This window comes from Nyctibius grandis, chromosome 1 (genome assembly GCF_013368605.1).
Source record: "Nyctibius grandis isolate bNycGra1 chromosome 1, bNycGra1.pri, whole genome shotgun sequence".
Taxonomy (NCBI): Eukaryota; Metazoa; Chordata; class Aves; order Nyctibiiformes; family Nyctibiidae; genus Nyctibius; species Nyctibius grandis.
In genome coordinates, this window is record NC_090658.1 from 91,116,717 (window position 1) to 91,140,777 (window position 24,061).

Below are 24,061 nucleotides of genomic sequence, written 5' to 3' on the forward strand. Positions count from 1 at the left end.
CTCAAATCCGTGCTGCCTTAGTTCACGTTTAAGGAGTTTTGCTCACAGCATCATGTCAGCCTGAGGGTTAAAGTAATTGCATGTTCAGCTGACAGAGCCATGCCAGGAGATGGCCTTGGAGAGACATAGCAATCTCCTTTATGGCACTTAGCCAGGAGAGCTTATGTCGTTCCTCTAACCACTGTAAACGCCACTGGGAAAATAACTCCCTCACCAGCACGAACTGTGCAAAAGAGCATTTGCCAGAGAGTTTGGACGTTGGGCTGAGGCCTCTTCTGGCTACAACTAAAGGCAAAGGGTTTATTTGGCAGAGAGGAAAAGGCATGGGAGCTAAGCAGGGCTCAGCGGGGGCAGAGAGCAAAGAGTGGTCATTACCCAGGCTAATTTGTGAGGGTGGTGTGGAGTGAGTGGCTCTCTGGCAGCTCCTCTGCTCCCCAGCACCTTTGGGGCAGCTTTTATCTAAACACAGCTCTGGGTAGCCCCAGGCCTGTGCCTGGGAGCTTGGCTTGATGCAGTGTTGAAGTGAAATATCGCACCTCACCTCCCCTGCCTCACCCCAGCTGCTCTTGCACTGGCTAAGAGTGACAGACTATTTGCCCAAGCTGCACAGATGCTGTTTCATGTAGCACTTGCCAAATTCATCCTTATGACATCCCAGTGGAATTTCCTTTTTCCACATAACTCAAGTCACAGCAGTTCTGGGAGCATCTTTTTGCTCAGATCAAAGCTCCAGAGATCTGCAAGGGCAACATTTCAGAGCCGTTGCTCCAGAGATCTGCAGGCAACATTTCACTATGCCTGCCCCAGCAGTGCTGCCCAAAGGGCGCTGGTTGCTTAGCCAGGAGGCGCATGGGCTGCTGCAGCACCCATGGGAGCCCTGGCAACCACCTGTCCCCATGTCCCCTGTTCTTCTCGGTAGCCCAACTGGGGATGTGCAGGTGTTTTGCAAATGTACCAGGGGGTCTGGCCATGGCAGAAGGAAGGGGCTGTGTGATACCCTGTCTTTGCAAAGGCTGCCCTTGGCCGTAACTTGCTTGATTCCTCCCCTGTGCAGTATTGTGTGTCTTCTCCCCCAGAACATGTGAGCCATGAGGCACCGGGTGCTTGGGCTGCTCCTGACATGGGGGGCCTGGATGGTGCAGTGGTTGGTGGCCATAACTGCGCAGCAGTGCAATAGCACCACGGATGGGTGAGCTCGAAAGCTACTTCCCAGTGTAGCTGTTAGACTGCTTGTGGCCCCAGGTCTGCAGACTGACAACCCCTACACTTCACATCCCAGCTCATGAGACCGTAGAGCTGATTTGTCACTGCTTGAGCACGTGCATCAGATCCCTATTTAAATGGTTGCATTGCTTTTTCAGCAATAGCCTGTATGAGTGAACTGAGAGTCTCAGTTTTATGTTTTATTTTATCACAGCTAACGTTTAAGCTTGTAGCACTTGACAAGCGGAGGATGAGAGAGCTCCACTGGACTTCCCCATCCCATTCCCATGTTTCATTTTACTGTCTCCCTTTACTTTTGCCTTGCTGTCAACACTCTCCTTCCTGCTTTACTGTGCACCCTTAATACCACCTCCTCCTCCTGCCTTCGCCTGGCTGCCACGCATGGCACTGCCGCCAGCACCAGCCTCTTCCTCCGGGAGCGACACGGCTCCTGCTGTAGTGCATGGGAGGGTAAGCACAGAAGAAGGAGTCAAGTGGCGTGTGGTGTCTGCAGATCAGAGGAATGCAGGGAAATGTTAGCTCAAAAGTCTGCCTTTAATTCCTCCAAACAAAGGGCAGCAAAGTTTTTGCTACAGAGCAACGCCTTCATACTACAGTTTTTCTGTGAGTTTTTTAACTGCCCACAGGAGAGAAGTGTGAAATGCAGCCCCATACAGGCTGGCTGTAAAAATGATTTTTTGTAATAACTTTTCTCTCCTTTTACTGCACCTTTTGCAGTCCCGATAGAATTTTGTATATATTGTACTCAACTTAGGAATCTAAGGTGAAACATTAGAACACCTGTTGCCTGATAGGATATGACCTCATAATTTTTTGAATATTTATCAGATAATATCCAAGACTAATTCATAGTATTTACCTTTTTTCCCAGCTGTATCAGGCTTACACAGCAGCAATACCAAGAAATCCCATGGGTTTATTTCTGATTTAAACAGTTTGTGAGGAGAAAATGCATGCATGGGTGAGAGAAGTTGTTCCAACTTGTAAGTGGGGAAAAGAAAGATTAAGAGCCAAGTGAAAGTATGAAAAATAAAGAAGAGGAAAGGAAGAAGGGTGTCCTGCATCCCACGGAAACATCAGTGCAACGCCAGCCTGGAAATGAGTGTGGGGACAGGAAAAACACAAATTATGCTGAGAAATCAGAAAGGCAGCCTCAAAGGTAGACATAGTAAGCAGGAGGCCCTCATTAGACACTACAGTTATAACATAAAAGTTATCCAGCCACTGGAAGAAGTTTGATGAGAGCATAGCCACAAAATTCAATTCCTTCAGCTGCACCCCATTTGGTTTACTCCTTTATTGACAAAATTTTCTTCCCGTTTAGGATAGTGCAGCAAACTCCTTTTCTAACAGATTAGCTCGAACAATTGTTGTCCTGGGGGCCAGAATTTAGAGGAATTCACCTGAAACTGAGTTTGTCTCTCTGCAGTTTTGGACAGACAGGTAAGATTTGGGGGGATTTTGTACTCTTATTCACATCTTCACCTCTTCCCTAGAGCAGTTAAGTAAAGGTGGACAGAACTGGCATAACTGCATCCTCAGGTTACTGGTGGGGCTGGATATAAAGGCTGGCTTGTGCATGCATGTAAGAGGGTGAGAAGCTGTGTGTGAAGATGTTAACAGTCTTTAAGGCTTAAGGCCTCCCTTCAGATCCATAAGGTATATTCCCTATAGAGAGGGGGATGATGTTGTTGCCCTCAGCAGCCCAGGGTACCCCTGATTTTCACAGGAGTGTCTGCCAGGGAAGCATGCAACCAGGATGCCCTTCAAATTCTCCACAAGTACATGGCCCCATCACTGCAAGTGGTGACGAGCTTGAAGGTATTTCACTTGGCTTGTGTTTAGAGTCAAATTTTAAGAGCAGACAATCACACCACTAATTTATAAGAATAAGGAATAAGCCTCCTCAACAATACAGATCTGAAAGGAGAAATAAAGACATCAGAGCAGTCACTCAGCGGAGGTCCCTGCAGAGGAAGCACAGTTACTCTTTCTTCACCAAGCTTTACACCCCAGCAGACAGCAGGGAGGCAGCTGCATGGCTAAACACTCTGCTCCTGAAAACTTTGCTGTCTGTGAGAGCAAGTAAATAAAACAAAGTGTAGTCAAACCTCTTGCCAAATTTGTCAGTGTTTGTTGCCAAGGTTATGCTCTGTAGAACATAGCTTTTCTAAACACTATAACCCCTCCAAAACATTACTAATGGATAGGATAGGATAGGATAGGATAGGATAGGACAGGACAGGACAGGACAGGATAGGATAGGATAGGATAGGATAGGATAGGATAGGATAGGATAGGACAGGATAGGATAGGATAGGATAGGATAGGATAGGATAGGATAGGACAGGACAGGACAGGACAGGACAGGATAGGATAGGATAGGATAGGATAGGATAGGATAGGATAGGACAGGACAGGATAGGATAGGATAGGATAGGATAGGATAGGATAGGATAGGATAGGATAGGATAGTTTGGTTGGAAGGGACATACAACGATCATCTAGTCCAACTACCTGACCATTTTCAGGGCTGATCAAAAGTTAAAGAATATTATTAAGGGTATTGTCCAAATGCCTCTTAAACACTGACAGGCTTGGGGCATTGACCACCTCTCTAGAAAGTCTGTTCCAGTGTTTGACCATCCTTTCAGTAAAAAAAATGTTTCCTAATGTCAAGTTTGAGCATCCCCTGATGCAGCTTTGAGCCATCTCTTGTCCCTCAAGAGAGTCAACAGCACCTCCCTGTTTAGTATCACGAGCAACTTGCTAATGGTACTTTCAACTCCCGTATCCATATCATTGACAAAAACACTGAACAGAACTGGCCCTAGAATTGAACCCTGAGGAACATCCTTGGTGATTGGTCGCCAGCCAGATGTAGCCCCATTCACTGCAACCCTTTGAGCTCTGCCCTTCAGTCAGTTCTTCACTCAGCGCACCATGTATCTGCTCATCTCACAGTTGGACAGCTTGTCCAGAAGGATGCTGTGAGGGACAGTATCAAAAGCCTCACTAAAATCCAGAAAAACTACATCCACCGCCTTTCCTTCATCCGCTAGGTGGGTGACCTTATCACAGAAGAATATCAAATCAGTTAAACAGGACTTTCCTTTTCTGAACCCATGCTCACTGTGCCTGATGATTGCATTATTCTTTAAATGCCTTTCAGTAGCATCCAGTGTGATCTTCTCCATAATTTTTCCAGGAACTGAGGTTAGACTAACAGGTCTGTAGTTTCCTGGGTCTTCTCTCATGCCCTTCTTGTAAATTGGAATAACATTGGCGAGTTTCCAGTCAGCAGGGACCTCCCCAGACACCCAAGACCTTTGGTAGATGATAGAGAGGGCTCCTGCCATAAAATCCGCTAGTTCCTTCAATACTCTGGGATGAATCCCATCAGGCTCCACGAACTTGTGAACACTCAGCTGATACAGATAATCCCTTAGACACACACACTGAAGTTGTTTTTATATAAATATATATCTATATATATATAGAGAGAGTATATATAGTGTATGTGTATATATATAAATAACACTTCTCTATTGAAATACATATACAAGAAACTATGGAAGCTAGGGCCCAAGACTAACCCTTGTGGCTTGTATTACTTAATGAAAGAATATGTGAAGCCATTGAAAAATGTATACCAGAGGTACACAGATAGGCAGAATGAGCTTCCATCAAGGATAGGTGTTTCATGAAGGTAAGAATTTGGGATGACCTCCAGCTAAATGCCACTCCTAATGATGCTGAGGCTGTATATATACTATTAATGAGGAGGACCTGCTGCAAAAACTCTGGAGTGAGAGTGTGCATTGGATTGTGCAAGTGGAAAGGGCTTGGTGACCAATTTTTCTATCCAAGGAACAAATCCTGATAATAAGGAGAATTTCAGGTAGAAAACTATAGAATTTACCCTGTGACTTCACAGAATCACAGAATCACAGAATATTAGGGATTGGAAGGGACCTCAAAAGATCATCTAGTCCAATCCCCCTGCCGGAGCAGGACTACCTAGACCATATCACACAGGAACGCGTCCAGGCGGGTTTTGAATGTCTCCAGAGAAGGAGACTCCACAACCTCTCTCGGCAGCCTGTTCCAGTGTTCGGTTACCCTCACTGTAAAGAAGTTTTTCCTCATATTTAAGTGGAACCTCCTGTGTTCCAGCTTGCACCCATTGCCCCTTGTCCTGTCAAGGGATGTCACTGAGAAGAGCCTGGCTCCATCCTCTTGACACTTGCCCTTTACATATTTATAAACATTAATGAGGTCACCCCTCAGTCTCCTCTTCTCTAAGCTAAAGAGACCCAGCTCCCTCAGCCTCTCCTCATAAGGGAGATGTTCCACTCCCTTAACATCTTTGTGGCTCTGCGCTGGACTCTCTCTAGCAGTTCCCTGTCCTTCTTGAACTGAGGGGCCCAGAACTGGACACAATATTCCAGATGCGGCCTCACCAGGGCAGAGTAGAGAGGGAGGAGAACCTCTCTCGACCTGCTAACCACACCCCTTCTAATACACCCCAGGATGCCATTGGCCTTCTTGGCCACAAGGGCACACTGCTGGCTCATGGTCATCCTGTTGTCCACTAGGACCCCCAGGTCCCTTTCCCCTACGCTGGTCTCCAACAGGTCTGTCCCCAACTTGTACTCATACATGGGGTTGTTCTTGCCCAGATGTAGGACTCTACACTTGCCCTTGTTATATTTCATTAAATTTCTCCCCGCCCAACTCTCCAGCCTGTCCAGGTCTCTCTGAATGGCTGCGCAGCCTTCCGGCGCATCAGCCACTCCTCCCAGTTTTGTGTCATCAGTGAACTTGCTGACAGTGCACTCTATTCCCTCATCCAAGTCATTAATGAATATATTGAATAGTACTGGTCCCTGTACCGACCCTTGAGGGACTCCGCTAGACACAGGCCTCCAACTGGACTCTGTCCCATTGACCACCACTCTCTGGCTTCTTTCCTTCAGCCAGTTCACAATCCACCTCACTATCCGATCATCCAGACCACACTTCCTCAGTTTAGCTGCGAGGATGCTGTGGGAGATCGTGTCAAACGCTTTACTGAAATCGAGATAGACCACATCCACAGCTTTACCATCATCTATCCACTGGGTTATGTCCTCATAAAAGGCTATCAAGTTGGTTAAGCATGACTTCCCCTTGGTGAAGCCATGCTGAGTGCCCCTAATGATCCCCCTATCCTTGATGTGCCTAGAGACAGCACCAAGAACAAGTTGTTCCATCACCTTTCCGGGGATGGAGGTGAGGCTGACCGGTCTATAGTTACCTGGGTCCTCCTTCTTGCCCTTTTTGAAGACTGGAGTGACATTCGCTTTCCTCCAGTCCTCAGGCACCTCTCCCGTTGCCCACGACTTAGCAAAGATGATGGAGAGTGGCCTAGCAATGACTTCCGCCAGCTCCCCCAGCACCCGTGGGTGCATCCCATCAGGGCCCATGGATTTATGGACGTCCAGATTGCTTAATTGGTCCCTGACCCAGCCCTCATCAACCAAGACAGATTCCTCCTCTATCCTGACTTCTTCTGGGGCCTCAGGGGTCCGGGGCTCCTCAGGACAGCCTCCAGCAGTAGAGACAGAGGCAAAGAAGGCATTCAGTAACTCCGCCTTCTTTTTATCCTCTGTCTCCAGGGCCCCCACCTCATTCATCAGTGGGCCTACATTGCCTCTAGTGTTGGCTTTACCTGCAATGTATTTGAAGAAGCCCTTTCTGTTGTCCTTGACCTCTCTTGCAAGGTTTAATTCCAAGGAGGCCTTAGCTTTCCTAGTTGCCTCCCTACATCCTCTGACAACAGACTTATATTCCTCCCAAGTGGCCAGCCCCTCCTTACATGATCTGTACACCCTCTTCTTCCACTTGAGTTTGCCCAGCAGTTCCCTGTTTGACCATGCAGGTCTCCTGGTACCCTTCCTTGACTTCCTACCTGCTGGATGCTCTGATCTTGAGCTCGGAAGAAGCAGTCCTTGAATGCTAACCAACTATCTTGAGCCCCCTTACCTTCTAGTACCCTGACTTACCTTCTCATTTTCTCCCACTGTGTAAATGAACATGGAAATAGCCTAAGGCTGAGGACAGGTTAAACACAGCCTTAGGAAAGAGACCTAAGCAGGTCCAAAGGCTGAGAATCATCTGACCAAACGTGCATGCCTGCAACTGAAATTCTTGCATTTGCTGACTCAAACGTCAGCAGTGAGAAACAGAGATTGGCTTCTCCTGGGTCAATATACCCAGTAGAGAAATGAATCACCCCTGTGTGTGCCAGTTTCTCCGCATCAACGGCAGAGTCTAGAAAACTAGCGAAAGTCTAGAGGGAGAGCTTCCAAAAAATCTGATAAGTGCACTTGGTTGTGAACAGGGTGAGTAATTTCCAATGAAACACCTCTGACAACACTGCTTTCTCTGAGCTGCTGCAAATATGAACCTCACTGAGGTGTGGGATAAGACACAGAGCTCCAAAGGCCCAATTTCTATGGGAAAAAAACCTATCTGGAGTGAGGTGGCCTATCCCCGGCATTCTGTCACATGCTGTCTTGGTATTTGTGTTTGCCTGAAGGTACAGGGGTTAAACCTTAAGGAAGAGGTTATAGTCAGCTCCAGGTAGAAGATGAGGCATATCTGTATATCCCTCTGGCTTGTAGGATCCCACCACTGGATCTCAGTCCTCTCTCAAGATTATCGGTAAACTCTCCTCCCCTTGAATCCTTTTCAAGTTCATTCTCATGGGTAAGCATAGCTAGTTAGTTATCCCCAGAAGTACATGGAGACCTGACTTGAGCACCACCAGCACAAACCCATGGGGTAAGCATGCCATACCTACCCACTGCACACACAACTCAGAGTAGCCGAGAGGCGACTGCTGCAACCCTGCGCTTCCGTGTTGCTCAGCAGTTGACGTCTTGGATGCTGCAAAATCTACTTGTTTAGTTTTTAGCTCTCATAATCATACTTGACAACTTAGGGTCTGTCTGCCTAAGCTTTTGTTCTCAACTAATGACAGCAGCACAAAAGGGATTATGCTAGCATGGCTGGTTTCTGTACATTTACCCCATTGACGTCAGTGGAGCTCTATGGATACAGCACATGTTCAGAGCTCCCACTGAATGTGCAACAACTTATGAATACAAAAGTAAATATACTCACTGGCGACCCCCTCCAGGCCTCCAAACTACAAGATCCAGTAGAAGCAGGTGATGAAAGCTGCCCTCACACACTGATCTTCTCAGCCTCTGTGTTTTGCTCAGTAGTGCTGCAACAGATGTTAAGCTCACGAGCCATATAATTTTCCCTTCACATACATACTGAAGCATAATGAGCATGAAATACAAATGCATTCAAGAATAGTTTCTTCTTTCTAAAATCTCTGTCTGGATCAGGTTAGCAGAGCTTTTAGCATTACAGCGACCTTAATTTCTTTTCCTGAAAATTCCCTGAGGTGGGATTTGCAGAAGGTTTTAGACCTGGCTTGTGTGTGCACTTAAGCTGATGCAGACAGCTGTTAAAAATCACCATATATAAGCATATCCTAAGCATACAAATGAGAAAAGAAAACTTTGATTTCCCCACTCTTTTTCTTTCTTGATTACACATAAGTGTTCACCAATTTGCATAGTTACCTATTTACTATTAATAGAGCAGCCTCATGGAAATATTGAGTTGCTCTTGGACACAACATGAGTTATATTACTGTGAATTACACACTGTGGGTAAGAGATAACAACAGGATGTTTGTTTGCCCATAATGGATAGTAAAATGAGTTCATCTTAGGTCTGTTAAAAAGTTTCAAATTCCCATTTCTTGAAGTATTTTTTCAGCTTCACCCTGGCAGATTTCTTGCAAAGGTATTCTAAAATATAGAGAGTTTATGAATGGATGATGAAAAGCACAGCCAAAGCATTTGTTTTACGGGGGCAGATAAGATTATCTTTCCTAACCAATTCAAATGATAGACATTGCTGAAGACTATTTAAAACAGGAGTCAAAATATCATTAATTATGCTGCAAATACCAGGTGGTGTTTCAAATATGTAACAGTAATGATTAACTCTGAAACTTATCATGTCTAATTTACCTCTTCGAAAGCTAATTGCAGGAGTTTCAAATATAGAACATCTGGTAAATGCAGTCTCCACAGACAGAGGCAATTTTTCCACTAACCTGTTGTTATAGAAGCCAGTAACATAACCTTTTCCTTTTAAATACACTCTGACTCTTGTTCATGCTTTTCTTACTGTGATTCTCTTGATAAACTGTCAAGGAATTATTACTAATTATATTCACAACTAGTAAACCACCAGAGAGTGGCCAAACACTGCTTATGTGGCTCCAGTGCTGTTGCTGAGACCACATAAGCATGAGAAAGGGTGTAAATCAGCCCTTTGTCTCTGCAGTAGCCAACAGTGTTGCTTCTTTCAGTGATTGTGACTTTTCTCATGGCCATGTGAGAAAAATCATGAATTTTATTTAGCACTCACTTCACCTGCAGCTTTGCCACACTGTGAATGTGCAGGAGCACTTTCAAAGGAATGTTTGTGTCAGGAAGAATAAAATTCATCCATTTGTTCTGTGTATGTTGCAATGTTCCTGCTACCTCCTCGCTGAAGGGTGATCAGTCCTTACTTGTCCACTGAGGAAAGGTGGTTCATGGGCAGCATTTTTCTCCCCATCAGCTTCAGGGTGCCCTGGTCAGGGTGAGGCATGCACTGTGGGAGAGAGATTAGCCATAAGGGATCGCAGAGACTCCCCTCCAGATACCCAGGGAGCTTGTGTGAAGCATCCCATGCTGTCTCAAGTCCCATCAAAGACAAGAGGGTTATTTGTGGATTCAGGTACCATAATATTAAAACACGACTCTCAGCTAGTTGAAGCTGACTGTATTCTGGAAGATGAAGTCAGGGTATCAGACCAAGAATGAGCTGGTGAAAGAAGCCAGGAGCTGATTTCATTCATCTACTTTATAGGTGCCAAAGGGTTACTGACACAGGAGGGCCAAGGTATATTAAAGCTCAAGTCCAACGACTGCAAGGCTCAGCCTCCTTCCTGTGTACATATCACCCACTTTCCCATTGGTTATGAACTTGTATCACTTATTCTTCTTCCACGCTTTAGTTAGTTCACACCAGTGTCTCCATGGCAAGTGTGCATCCGAAGTCCAGTCATTAGCAACATCTTGTGTTCAATGTGGAGGGATCTTCCCACTGGGGTGGAAACCTGCCTATACCTGCAGCCCCCGTGGCACCTTGTCATGCCATCGCTCAGGCACAGGCAGCTCCCTGTGCACCCTTTTCCAGGCCTTGTGAGTGCCTCCCACTTGGCTGGTTTCTGGGACCACTCAATCACAGCTGAGGCCACTTTTCAAGACGGAGTTTCCACTATTTTTCCTCTGCTCCTCACTGCCCCTGCATCACAGCACAACTGAATGAGCTCTGCTCCTAGTTGCACCCTTTCAGAGGCTGATGCACCAACTGTGAGTTACTGGGACACACTGAAATGCAGTCATGTCCCTCTCTCCTGAACACATGAGCACTCAGAAGGCTGGAAACATGGCACCCTGGCACTGGGACAACCACCTGCAGGGTTCACTCCTTTCCTCCCCACACACTGCTTTCCAGTGAAAGTAGAGAGGGACTAACCAAGCAGGTAGCTACTCTAATGGCACCAATAATAGACAGAGACAATGCTGTGGGATTTCACTCTGGGATGCTACGCTGGGCAGGTACATGTAAACAAAGACAAGGAGAAACGTATAGAAATTATCCTCCACGTTTTACCCTACACTCGCTGTTGCCAGTGAGGACTCCTTCATGCGCTACTGTCTCTGTTTAGCCCACACCCAGGGCTAAACAATAAACAGTTGTTCTACCACCCAAGACCCCTCCCCAGATGAGAAAGGGAATTGGGAAAAGGAGGGAGACTCGTGGGTTTTTAATTTAAACAGATTTAATAAAATAAGAGAACCAATATCAACACTAATACAAAAGACACAAAGTTGTACTCAGCCCATAGAGTGGTGGCAAGTTCCTCCAGGGATCACAACCATTGCAGAAAAAGAGGAAAAAGAGAGCAGAGAAGCAAGACAAAGCACACCCCATACCCATCCCCAGCAGCTTTCCCTTTTATAGTGAACCTGACGCTAATGTTATAGAACACACCTGTGGGCCAGCCTGGGTCAGCTGCCCTGGATTTAACTGCTAATGGCCTTGATCACCATACCATGGCTGGCCACAAACTGAGACAAAATGTAACAGAAAATTGATTGTATAAATTTTATCCCTGCAAAACCAGGACAATAAGAAAAACAGAGTTTCTAGGGAAATATAGTATCTTTACAAAATCAGCTGTGAAAACCGTGAAAAAAACAGGCAAGCTTTCTAAATTTATATAGCGTGGATGGGCATGATGTCAGGCAAGATCAGAGGAGCCTGAAATAACCCACATTTTGTGAAAAAAGCAAGGAAGTAAATTCAGACATAGAACTGAGGTAGAGAATTACCAGGCACAGAGGAGGCTCACCACAGCATGGAAAGCTATCTGTGTTTCCCCATGTGGTTTGTGACATACTCCTTCCTTGAAGTGCCACAGTAACCTGAGCTCCCTGTCATCTATAGCAGAAAGAGGCTTGGGTCTAAGGAATTTGGATCTCACAGATCCAGAAAAGACCAGCGACCCTGTGCTTGGAAGAGAGTTATTTTCCCTGTCTGCCAAGGGCAGAAGCAACCAAGTGGAAAAGGAAACATGCTGGTTGTTGCAAGATACAACCCAACCCCTCCAGGAGCAGCTACTCGTCTCTCTGAAGTAGCTCCTGTTGAGTTTCACGTTGTGCAGACATTTTCTTTATGAAGGTCCTTGCATTACCATCCACAGTTCTAATTCAGTGGGACTCATCCACCTTGCTTGATTGAGCACTTCAGAAAATCCTACTTGACATTAACTTCCCCCAAAAATGCTGAGACTTGGTCCAATCTCCCTTGAGGAAGTGGGCGTAGGTCATATAGATCCAAAGCCACGGCGGGGTTTAGATGCCTAACACTCAGTAGCAGCCTGGGTCAGCAGCACTCTGTACTAGTACTAGAAGCTTTCATCTCTTCTCTGTCCTTGGGTGCCCAAGGCACCTATTACTGGGCCGAAGTCACACACTTATGAGCTGTTCAAGCATTCAGATAGATCTGTAGTCTCTGGAGTAAATCCTGCTTCCGTTTCCAACCCAGCAAAACTGCTAAGAGCCACAGCAAATAATGAATGCGAATGAAGACGCTGTTCGACTCGTAACAATTTGTGCCTTGACAGGCAGGGAGCGAACACAGCGCACATGTTGCCCCACATAGTTCCCAATCTAAAAAAGCAAGCAAACAAAAACAGCCAGAAAGGGCTGGTGGAACAGGAATAGAATTAAAGTTTTACCATGCTCCTTAGAAAAGGTCACATTGAAATTTTCTTCCTACCAGTTAAAGTCACTTTTTCCAGTTATAGTGTCATTCTTACTCTTGTTCAGGATTATGTTCCCAAATGTGACAGCTAAGAAGAATTTTTGGGAAATCCCAAATGGAAATACAAGGCCGTGCTCTCTGAAGATCACTCACGGTGAGTCCAAAATATGCAGGCTGTGAATCTACTGGCTCTTGACTGCACCTGCCAAGTAGATCCATCTCCTCCTGCATTTGTCCACAGGCAGCAGTGATTTGGCCCGAGACCACGAGGTTTCTAGAAGTGCCAGCGTATCAGTAGGAAGGGCAATGGCTCAGACAACTGGTCCAGTCCTCCTTCCATCCAAAGCTTCCACGGGGAAACATTTCTGGAAAGCCAACTGCAACACAAATAGCAATTGGAGACACAAGAGCTGCTGAAAACTAACAACCTGAAATGGTTTCCCCACATAAAGATCACTGTTAAATTCAGACTCTTTATGTAAACGAAACACAAGTGTTGTCTGAGTCTACTGTTCAATGAAAAATACCACACTGCACTGAAGCCCTTTAAAGAGTATTACTGAATTTATCACACTGACTTTCTTCATAGGTTTCTTCAAGGAAAATGACATTTTAGAAGGGACTGTAAAGCCAGACTAAGCAGAGATAAACCAATATAAACACATAACAAGACAAAAGCAGATCTGTATGCGTAAGAGAGAAAAAGAGATGTCACCCTTATAATCATCTCTCATAACCAGAAGATGCTCTAAGTCAGCCTGAGGAGTCAGCCAGCATTCTGGACTCTGGGGGTGTCTCCCTTAAGAGGAGGACCTGAGGAGGTATTTGTTTGCTACAATGTTGTCTGATTGTGAAGAATAGACACAGAGGCCCCATGTTCCTGCAGTCCTGACAGCTCCCATTACCTGCTTTTTTATTAGATGTCCCAAGACAGCCGCTGGATTGCAGTGGGTGGATTAATTGAGATGGGGAGGGGGAAGCAGAGGCAGCACTGACATTTCCCAGGGCAGTCCAGTGCTGTCTCAGTGCATGACAGGGACCATGCATTCCCCCTGCATGCTGCTGCCACATCTGGTCGTGAAACAGATCCACACACGCTCCTTTGGCTTTCCAAACGACCCATGTTGGAGCAGTGGCTCCCATCACTTTGGCTGTCTGTGGCTTTCTGCATTTCTGACCGGCAAGGGGCAGTTGGTATGCAAAGCAGCAGCCTCGGGCAGGATCCACCTGCCACCCAGGTATGGCAGCTGTTTGCACCTCTCTTGAAAATGATGTTTTTACATAGGCAAGATCAAAAACCAAGAATGCTGCTCAGGCAGAATAATTCAGGTGAAAGGACAACTTCAAAAATAGGAAAACAGGAAGAAAGCTAGGAGTATATCAGCAAGGAAAATGTCCAGAATAGAAAATTAGGCAGTCAAGGCAGCAGAGCAAGCAGCTGGGGCCATGGGCATGATTGCCAGAAGGCACCACTCCACAAGTCTGAAGGGTCCAAGGCCCTCAGCAGCTAAGAACTGCCACTGCTCCACTGAGGCCATGCTGGGGGCTTGCCCGTTTATTCATGAATCCTACACACTGCACACTCGTGTTCATCTGACAGCATTTTTAAAGCCAAAATCCCAGTTTCCTCCATGTCTTTTAGAGAGGAAGTGTCAGGCTTTATACCAGTGTGTTAAAAAAGACCAGGCAAAGCTTAAAAACCTAAGCATTGATACAGGAATCAAAGGAAATATGCCTTGTTCAAAGGGCTCTTGTCCCTTAGAAATCAAGGGAAAATGTCCATGTTCTTAGTCCCTCCTTTGAAATGTATTGCTCTTTTCCCTTGTAACTTTCTTGAAAGTGAGATAAGAGATTTTAGGTATTGTCTGCAGTTCTCCTTTTCATGCAAATGCTTCCTATGTTTATTTTCTGTTTAGTAAAGCAGGATATAATTGCAGTTCTTGTTTCTTTAAACAGTATAAATATATACTGTACCATGAAATATTATGTATACTTTAAATACTATACTATAAATAACATATTTATTATTACCCTAAAACATATAGGCATCGTACCCTAACTTCAGCCCTGGGGGCTAGTTTCTAGCAGCTTGCTATAATTGTGTAGGGTGAGTGTTCAACAGGGGAAAGGACCCTGCAAAAGTGGGACGAGCCCACTTATAATCATGGCTCTTACAAGCTGATAGAAATTTGACTGATTGAAGTAACTCTGAGGAGCTTTGTTAGCTATGGGACTAGTGAAAAGGCAGCATGTCTTCTCAAAGTTTATAAAATTTATGCATTATATATCATCATGAGTGCCGACAAGTCTGCAATTCTCATTCTGTCACACATTTCAGAAATGAGCTAACCTGCACTTTACTCCTGGAGTCCCAATGTTGTAGGAAGAAGATATAGTTTGGGAAGGAGCCATAAAAAAGGCAGCAAAGCAAGACCCACAGCAACTACGTCTACCGATTCCTCTGATGTTATACAGGTCTAACTATCTGTCTTCATTTAGCCCACACCCAGGGCTAAACAATAACAGTTTTTCTCTCACCCAGTGTCCCTTCCCCAACAGAGGAAGGTAATTGGGAAAAAGAGGGAGACTTGTGGGTTAAAACTAAACAGATTTAATAAAATAAACCAATATAAATGATAACACAAAACACACAAAAGTATACCTAGCTACAGAGTTAGCAGCAAGTTGTCCAGGAATACCATTCATTGGCAATAAGAAAAAAGGAAGCAAGTAGAGCTAAAACCAGCCCTCCCCTCTCCCCCCGCAAGCCCTCCCTTTTATAGTGAACTTGATTGTTAATGATATAGAACACACCTGTGGGCCAGCCTGGGTCAGCTGCCCTGGATTTAGCTGCTAATGGCCCTGATCACCATGGCTGGCCACAAACTGAAACAAAATCCCAGTGAAACCAGGACACTATCATTTCTCTTTTTAACTCGGTCGAATTCTCTTTGAAAAAGTAAACCCTATGCACAAAGAAATAATGCTGTTCTAGCTGCATTGTTGTACATGTCAAGAGAGAGATCACATTCATTATTGCTTAGACTTATACATTACTTACTCCCTTTCATCAATAGCTGTGCCAGTGCACGCAGGAACAAAAATATATCCTAATGAACACTACAACGACAGAAAGCAGTTGTACTGAAGTGTGGGACATGCTCCAAGCAATGAAGAATGACTGAGGGAAACTAGGCAAAACTGGCAAATGCTTACTAACCAACCCAGAAATGCACTGTGAGGGAGTGGAAGAACACACGTGCACTAGAAATGCACCGAAGGAAGGAATTTCAGGGCTCCTTCATGCTCCAGACAAACCACACAAGCACTTTGGATTTATACTGGGACAAACTTACAATGATTTGCAGGATCTTGCAGTGAGCCAGAAATGGTTCACTGGTAAGCAGAAGACAGCAGGGTACAATTCCCCCATCAATGAAACACCCGACATTTCACCGTGGGCTCCCCAGAGGCAGGATGTTGCTTTACATTTAAGAATCCAGTTCAGGAACGCACTTAAGCAGATACTCAATAGTAAACAGACAAATCAAGCACACGTTGCCGCACAGGAAGGCTAAAGCTGCTCTGGACCATGGCACAAGGCACTCCCCTCTCAGCAGCACAAATACAACTGTTGTGCCTCCAGCTGCCAGCTCTTTCTTTTCCATCCCCAGGGTTCACAAGACTTCATGTAAAGTCCAATGCTAAAGCGCGAGCATGAAAGGAATCCTTTTGCAGAAGATCAAAACCCTATCCTGGCTTGCCTTGCTTTATTGCACGCTGTCATTCCTGTGATTGCTCCTTCTGGCATAGCTCCATTGTCTTAAAATAGACCACCTCTGAACGGGCAGTCATTAGAGTCAGCAGTTTATTTTGAATGGAGAGAAGTACCAGGCATTTCAGGAGCCTGACAGCTTCTTCTTTTCAACCCCGCGACCAAGACAAATCTTCTGAGCATGTTTCTGTGCCGCACATCTTTCTGGCTGAACTGATGCTCCCATCATTTTCCTTTCATGTTTCAAATTAGATGAAAGAATTTTGCACAGGGTTTTCTGTAATGACATTTATTGTCACATCTTTTGTATATGGGCACCTATCTATAAGCTGTGTGGCAATGATATGAAAGTAAAACTGAGCCTGACTATTGCAGGATCAGATAATTAATGTAGTATGATAGAGGCTTTCTTTAGGAGTCTTTCCATCTCCTATACTCTGTGCCAGGGAGTTTTGTCCACTGTGTTGTAATCTTGCTTGTCATGGCACTTCCCACAGTAGGAAACAAGTGTCCTAAGAATTAATAGAAGTCTTAGGGAAATTAAGTCATTAGGGTCTTTGCTAAGTGAACACAGCATTATTCACACACTTAGAGTTTAGCGTGTGCTTAAATGTTTTTAACAAGTGCGGCTGAAGGAAGGAGACATCTCATTCAAAAACTTGATGCATAATTAAAGGTGAAACAAGCATATGCCCCTTCCAGGGTACTGGGATGAATATAACCTGCTGTTTCACCCCAGCTTTCTATGCATGTATATGATCTCAGTTCCTGCCTCTCATGTCACCTTGTGAAATGCTCCCTCTCACTCCTCAGATGCTTTTACAGTCACTGCTGATGTATTTTGTGAAAAACAAAGTAAGGCACTTTTACTGAGGCATAGCATCTTCCCTTCCTTGGGCTGATTTCATTTTTTCATCTCTAATTCACCCCACTGTACCTCATTTCCAACCAGCACTTAAAAAGAAACCCTGCTTAGAAAGCTATTTTTTAAATGCTTTTCCTTTTTAAGGTTATTGCTGCTCAGGTAAGTTTCCTTATCACTATGATGTTGACTCAGAGCAGCGTATGGCAGACAGAGGGAAGGAAGCCAGGATGCCAGGTCAGTACCAGGACTTCTCTGTGCCCCAAGGACAAGCCAATTATATCTTTCAGCCATGCCTTGGGGAAAGTCAGTAAAAGTTGTCATAGTAAAGTGTTTCCTTTTAGTTGTGAAGATAGAAATGTCTTTAGCCAAGCAGATTATTAAGCATCTGTGTTATAGCAGAGCTTTAGATGCAAGCAGAAATGCTTCCATACCTGCAGATTACTTTGCCCACAGTTCAGCTCCTGTAAGTGGCATAGGAACATAGAGCAGTGACAGTATACTTGCTGCCACTCTTTCTGCATGACAGCATATGAAGATACAATGCAAAAGATGGATTCACCTGAACCTTAGAAGCTACTGAGAAAAAAACAGAAGACTTCTTGGAAAAGGTTTGTGGCTTTTTTATCTGTTTCCATTACAATGACTTCTGAGCCTGAACACTTGCTCATGATATTTCTAGTCTACTAACTCCCCTATTTTTCCTCAGATCCTGTCAGAAGTTTGTGCTAGTGTCATTTGGCAGGCCTGGGCCTTGGAGGGAGCTGTTCCTTCTCCTGATGACAGCTGCCTTGGCCTCTTCCTCTGCCAAGGCTTTTTAAGTTGTGAAGAGGAGGAAACTGGCAGCAGTGTTGAACAAGGTTTATTCAGCAGTTCATTATCACAGAATCACAGACCCACATAGGCTGGAAGGGGCTTCCAGAGGCCACCTGGTGTGACCCCTGCTCAAAGCTGGGCCAATGAGAGCAGGTTGCTCAGCAGAGCTGCAAAATCTCCAAGGATGAAGATTTAACAGCCTCTCTGGGCTACAGCAGCTGGCTCCACTGTTTGACCACTCACAATGAAAAATTTGTTCCTTGTATCTGATGGTGATTGCTCCCGTTCCAGCCTGTGACAATTGCATCTTCTCTACACCATCTCATCCGATGGCCCTTTGCTGGGCTCACCCCAGCATGTCCATGTCTTTCCTGTACTGGGAAGCCTCAAACTGAACCCAGTACTCTGGATGTGTCTCCCCAGAGCTGAGCAGAGGGGAAAACACACTTCCCTTGACCTGCTGGCAAAACTTGCTGATACAGCCCAGTACACAGTTGTCTGTCTTTATCACAAGGGCACACTGCTGGCTCATGTCCCACTCATTGTCCACCAGGACATCCAGATCCTTTTTTGTAGAGCTACTACCCAGTCAGTTGCCCCCCAGCCTGCGCTGGTGTATGGGGTTGTTCCTCCCCAGGTTCAGGACTTTGCATTCCCCAGTGCTGAACGTCAGGGGGTTCCTGTCCACCCATTTCTCCAGCCTATCCAGATCCCCCTGCACAGCATCCTGCCCTCCAGCAAACTGACCACTTCTCTCAGTTTGATATAGTCCAAAAACCTGCTGAGCATGCACTCTGTCCCATCATCCACAGAACTAGTAAAGACACTAAAGAGCATTGGCCCCAGCGATGGTCCCTGAGGGTTGTCACTAGCTGGACTTTGCACCACTAGTCAAATCGTTTGAGCCTTCATGTCCAGCCAGTTTTCCACCCACCATCCACTTATCTCGTCTGTATCTCACCCATTTGGCTGCATGGATGTTGTGGTGGATAGGTACTAAGGTCACGGTAAACAGCAACCCCTAGTCCACCACGATGGTCATCTCATCATAGAAACCAGTAAGGTTGATCAGGCATGATTTGCCCAGTCACTTTCTTGCCCTTCATGTGATCAGAAATTACTTTCAGAAAGATTTGCTTTACGATCTTCCCAGGGGATGAGGTGAGTTCTCAGTAGTAAATGAAGAAAGACTCCCAAAACATTTCAGACAGAGAATAAAATATCAGCTCCTGGAAAAGAAGTAGTAGCCTTGTAAGTGTCCAGAAATACACCTAGAAAAGTGGGCTAAAAACGCCAGGGATTATTGTACTGCCTTTACAGGAACTGGGGGCGAATGAGAGCAACAAAGGGACTGTCACCACCACGGCAGTGGTGTGAGGGGTGCTGCACTGAAAGTCTCACTCACCGGAATTTCCAACGATGAGAAGTCAGCCAGTGCTGTCATGGCAGTTCTGCCTGTGCCCACCTCCGCACTACACCAGTCTAACCCCTGACAGTGAGGTCTCTCTTAGATCAGGAGCTGTGATCAGCGAGCACCAGGTAGTCTGTGCTTAATTAAAACCCCATCTACTTTTAATGCTCAAGTGTTAATTTACAGTTGTTAGTGGCATATGAGGTATCTAGGGTGAAATGTACAGGGACATTATGGTGGGAGTCTGTTATAGACCACCCAACCAGGATGAGCAGGCGGACAAGGCGTTTTACAAGCGGCTGTCAGAAGCCACCTGGTCGCCGGCCCTTGTACTCGTGGGCGACTTCAACTTGCCAGATATCTGCTGGAAATACAACATGGCAGAGAGGAAGCAATCTAGGAGATTCCTAGAATGTGTGGAGGACAACTTCCTCATGCAAGTGGTAAATGAGCCCACTAGAGAAGGGGCCCTGCTTGACCTGTTGTTTGTGAACAGAGAAGGACTAGTGGGAGATGTGAGGGTCGGTGGCCGTCTTGGGAATAGCGACCATGAAATGTTAGAGTTTTCAATAGTGGGGGATGTAAGGAGGGGCAAGAGCAGAATTTCTGCCTTAGATTTCCGGCGGGCAGACTTTAGCCTGTTTAAGAGGTTGGTGGACAGAGTCCCTGAAGGGCAAAGGAGTCCAGGAAGGCTGGATGTGCTTTAAAAAGGAATTGCTGAATATTCAGGAGCAGGCTGTCCCGGTGTGTAGGAAGACAAGCCGTCAGGGAAAAAGACCGGCCTGGTTAAACAGAGAACTTACTTAGGCTAGAACTTAAGGAAAAAAAGAGAGCGTATTTGCTCTGGAAGAAGGGTTGGGTAATTTGGAAGGTCTATGGGGATGTTGTCAGGTCATGTAGGGAGAAGATCAGAAGGGCCAAAGCTCAGCAGGGAGAAGATTGGAAGGGCCAAAGCTCAGTTGGAGCTTGATTTGGCTGCTACAGTCAAAGATAACAAATAAAGTTGTTACAAATACATCAACAGCAAAAGGAGGGTCAAGAAGAGCCTCCACCACTTGCTGAATGAGGAGGGTAGTGTAGTGTCAGGGGATGAGGAAAAGGCAGAGGTGCTCAATGCCTTCTTTGCCTCGGTCTTTAATGTCAAGACCGGCTGTCCTCAGGAGACTCGGCACCCAGAGCCTGAAGTTAGGGACGGGGGGCTGTGTGAACCCCCTGTAATCCAGGAGGAGATAGTTAGTGACCTGCTTTGCCAATTGGACACCCACAAGACTATGGGCCCGGATGGGATTCACCCCAGAGTAATGAAGGAACTGGCAAATGAACTTGCCAAACCACTCTCTATTATCTACTGGCAGTCCTGGTTAACTGGAGAAGTTCCAGCTGACTGGAAATTAGCAAATGTAACACGCACCTACAAGAAGGGCCAGAAGGATGATCCAGGGAACTATAGGCCTGTCAGCCTGACCTCGGTGCCAGGCAAGGTGATGGAACAGATCATCCTGAGTACCATTACATGGCACATGCAGGACAACCGGGGCATTGGGGCCAGCCAATATGGATTCATGAAAGGCAGGTCCTGCTTGACCAACCTGGTCTCCTTCTATGACCAAGTGACCCGCTTAGTAGATGAGAGCAGGGCTGTGGATGTAGTCTATCTAGATTTAAGTAAGGCATTTGACACTGTCTCCCACAGCATCCTCCTAGACAAACTGTCTGCCCGGGGCTTGGATGAGTGGACTCTTCGATGGGTTAAAAACTGGCTGGATGGCTGAGCCCAGAGAGTGGTGCTGAATGGGGCAAAGTCCAACTGGCAGCCGATCACTAGCACTGTTCCCCAGGGCTCAGTTCTGGGGCCGGTGCTGTTCAATATCTTTATAGATGATCTAGATGTAGGGATTGAGTGCACCCTCAGCAAATTTGCAGATGACACCAAGCTGGGTGGGAGTGTCGATCTGCTGGAGGGTAGGAAGGCCCTACAGAGGGATCTGGACAGGTTAGATAGATGGGCCGAGACCAACGGCATGAGGTTCAACAAGAACAAGTACCGGGTCTTACACTTCAGCCACAACAACCCCATGCAGCGCTACAGGCTGGGGGAAGAGTGGTTAGAAAGCGGCCCGGCGGAAAGAGACCTGGGGGTGCTGATCGACACCCGGCTAAACATGAGCCAGAAGTGTGCCCAGGTGGCCAAGAAGGCCAATGGCATCCTGGCCTCTATTAGGAATAGTGTAGCCAGCCGGTCTAGGGAAGTGATCGTCCCTCTGTACTCGGCACTGGTGAGGCCGCATCTTGAATACTGTGTCCAGTTCTGGGCCTCGCACTTCAAGAAAGATGTTGAGGTGTTGGAGCGAGTCCAGAGGAGGGCGACCAAGCTGGTGAAGAGCCTGGAGGGTCTGACCTACGAGGAACGGCTGAGGGAGCTGGGGTTGTTTAGCCTGGAGAAGAGGAAGCTCAGAGGTGACCTTATTACAGTCTACAACTACCTGAAGGGAGGCTGTAGTGAAGTGGGAGTCGGCCTCTTCTCCCAGGCAACTAGCAATAGGACAAGAGGACATAGCCTCAAGCTTCACCAGGGGAGGTTCAGGTTGGACATTAGGAAGAATTTCTTCACAGAAAGGGTCATTAGACATTGGAACAGGCTGCCCAGGGAGGTGGTGGAGTCACCATCTCTGGATGTGTTTAAGAAAAGACTGGACATGGCACTTAGTGCCATGGTCTAGTTGACATGGTGGTGTCAGGGCAATGGTTGGACTCGATGATCCCAGAGGTCTCTTCCAACCTGATTGATTCTGTGATTCTGTAGTCTGGGTGGGCGGTGAGTCATTGGGCTGCCTTTGATTTTTAGGAAGCTGTTCATCTGCCTGCAGTGTTTCCTTCCAAGGGTACCCCATTGAATTTTCTTTTTTTTTTGGACTGGAAGGACAGTAAGTACTTACAATTTGTTCTTGCTTATTGTGCTTCTTGTAGCCAAAAAGCACACTAAAAGTACCGTTCGTTTGTGCATGGAGATTACTAATGGTATTGTACTGCCTGCAATATTTTATCTGAATGAAATTTAAGTAGGTCAAGAAGCCCATAGAAATAAATATGCTCTAAAAGTTCATTTTTTTGAAAACAGGTACTACTTTGATAACAGTTACCTGCTTTCTAGTTTTCAACATACAAGACCAAACAACGCGACAGCAAAGGGCCAGGCAGGGAACAGTCCAGTACAGGCAGCAGTGAGGAGTAAAAGAACACCCTGTGGAGCTAGGCAGAGACTGACATTTTGATTATCAATGCTAGAGACAAAGTCCTATTTCCCATCGTATGCAACATACTGCCACTTTAAGCATGAATGTAATTGAGTCTTATGGATTAAAGAAGATTTAAAGAAAACGTGTGCAGGAGGGACAGATTCAATAGGAGGCATTTTCTTCCTGACTGGCTATAGGGACAGAGGATGGCAGGATGGCTTTCTTAGCCCTGGTTTCACAAGGAACATTGCCATGTCCACAGCCTTGTGTACGTAACTCCGGTACATGTCCCTTTTCAGCCTGGACCTTCCTTCTAGCAACACTGAGTGCAAAACCGACATGCATTACAGTTTAAAACAGTTGCAGCAGTGTTTAGGAGAAATGGAGCCCTTCAACATAGCGTGCAACCATCCACCTCACTGGCATTCATTGTGGAAACAGGTCATTTTTATGAACGAACAGGGACTCATAAAGCATGATCCAAAGATCACTGAAGTTAGGGGGAACATTTCTTTTGGTTTCACTCAATATGGGTCAGCTGCATGACAGGCTAAAGGGGTTTGCACACATCCAGCAAGAGCGTGGAGGCAATTAAAAGCTGATCTGCATAAACGGGGTCTACAAGATCCTGTTCTAAGGGACTGCCACTTGCCCTCGTGAGATAGTCTGCTGCCTGCTTTGCTGCTGAACAGTGAAGTGAACCTGATGAATTAGCTACTATAAAAAGTATAAACACTGTCTGTGAAAGAATGAAGCCTGACATTCCCTGATGTTTTCTGTTGCTGAATCCTCTGATAATTGAGACTGCTCTGTCAAGAAAAATTTGCAGGCTCTTTGGTAATTTCTTGCAGTGTCTGAAAGGCTACTCATTACCTGCTCACTACAACCTTTAACACCAACTCACTGTGATCTCAGAAGTTAGACAAGGAACGAGCAGAATTTGTGTGTGTTTGTCCTGTTAAAATTATTGCTGCAAGAGAAGGACCATCTGTCCATTTAATGGGAGAATCTGCTTTAAAATTACCTAACTCTCTTCTCAGCTAAGTATGTATGCAATTTGTTCTTTTTAAAAAACAAAGAGAAAGGGCATTCTTTTCCCCCACAAAAAGGCTAAGGAGAGCCTTTTCTGACATAATTTTGTCCTGTTTTCCTATGCTGTAGCACTGTTAACATCAGTGGGTTTGGTTGGTCCTAATTTATCCCAGTTCAGTGGAGATCAGACACACTGAGGGCTGAGCCTGGAGTACATTTAGTGACACCTGCATTGAATAGTCCTGATCATC